Here is a 1,856-nt window from a genome sequence, read left to right as displayed (position 1 = left end):
CGGGGCGGGCGCTCGGGGCGGGGGCGGGGCCTCGGCGCTACAGGCGCGCCGCGCTTAGCGGGGCAAGCCGGGGGAGGGGGAAGCGCGGAGCTGCGGGAGGCGCGCGTGCGCACTGTGCCCTCCGCCGCTGAGTGGGGCATCCAGAGCGCGCCCCCGGCTCGCACCCCCACAGCTGCCGCGGCAGACCTCTGCTCAGGGGGCCTTTGTTGTGTCCTCATCTGTGTCTCAACATACGCCTCCGCTCCTTCCCCACTTCAGCGTCTACCTACAAACTGGGTTTGGGCGTGGGTGCAGGGATGGTGAACTAGGGTACTTTCTGGATGTGAGAGGATTAAAGGCAAGAAAACAATACAAATGTAAAAGGTGTGAAGACTGCAATTAGTGACTCATCTCCGCCTCTTCCTCCACCACCACCTTCGGTCCTGCAAGGGAGAGCCCAGGAGCTGGGACCAAAGAGTGAAGGGGAAATAAATCTCATGGCAACTGTTGGATGAATTTTGCTTGGGCAGGTATGGGCAGTTTCTAACGACTGTGGGAAGCTGTGTTGTCTGAGACTCAGAAGTAGCTATAGATACGGCCATCTTCTGCCTGCCCCGAGACCGCCAACCCACCATCATAAACCACACGTGCCACCTGAGTTTCAAAACACCAGGTCCACAGCCCGTGCCTCCAAGGCAGAACTGTAGGGTCTCCGGAGCCCAGGCTGAACGCATGGATTCGTGAAAGGCTTATTTGCTGTGTCACTCTGAGGGTCTTTTTTTAAATGTAGGTTTGTCCATCTATAACATGAGTAGATGCAAAGCGGACATTTTTCAGCACAATCTTGCCCTGTAAACAAGTTCCTTGAGGCTCTGCAGTGAGTCAGACACCTAAGAGTCCCGACTCCACGCCCAACCCTTTGCTCACCAGCCCCAGCTACTCACCGTTGTAAATCATTGGCATCAGAACTGCTGAACACTCAAACGAGTAATCATAGTTTTAGGGGGAAGGATTGGTGAGAGAAGTAAAAACAGCGCTTTGGGTTTATATCCCACCCCCCCCCACCCCACCCCCACCCCCCCGCATCTTCAACCACAAGCTTTGGGGATTTTTCATGCTCTTTCTGGTCTCCAACCGGATTCCGAGTCATCCCGTGGGTGCAGGAATATCTAAAAGTTCTGTCTGCTTCCCAGACAAAAATATAACATCAAAGCTATTTTAGTGATAATCCTAAGGGAGCTGAAAAGGCCTAGAATGGAGAGATTTGTTTATTTTTCCCTTCATAAAGAGAGAATCAAAGCTTTAAAATTAAGCAAAATTAATCTTTCTGCAAGAGAACAACGCAGAATCTGATTCAGGATAACACATTAGGAGTCCAAATCTTGCCTGGGAAAGGCATCTTCCCAGCACCAAATTGCTCCACCATCAATTCATCTAGTGACTTATTTTTGACATGCCAATACCAAAATAGCAAAATCTCTAATAGAAACGATTGTATGACGCTTTCTTTTCTGTTTCTCCCCGCCCCCCCCCCAGTCTTCCTTCAGTCAATTCAATGACTCAGCAACACAAATAGATACATCTCTCTTCAGATTCAAGCTTATTTGTTACACAGAAGGCAGGTTTCTAGAACAGCACTTGTTAGTGACAAGGAACTGGGCATTTTCACGCATTCTAGAACTAAGCCTACCATGAAGAGTCAAATCCTCATCAGCGAAGAGGAGGGAGGAGGACTAAAATAGAGTTTGTATTGAGTGTGATGTATGTGTGAAGATCTAGAGATTAAGGAAAGTAGGAAGAAGTGCTAAACTCAGTAAGATCATATAGTGACTGTACATATATGCCTGTGGCTAGGGAGGTGCTTTATGCCTTTACAG

The sequence above is a fragment of the Balaenoptera physalus genome (assembly GCF_965194825.1).
Source record: "Balaenoptera physalus genome assembly, chromosome: 20".
NCBI lineage: Eukaryota > Metazoa > Chordata > Mammalia > Artiodactyla > Balaenopteridae > Balaenoptera > Balaenoptera physalus.
This window is presented reverse-complemented; position numbering follows the sequence as displayed.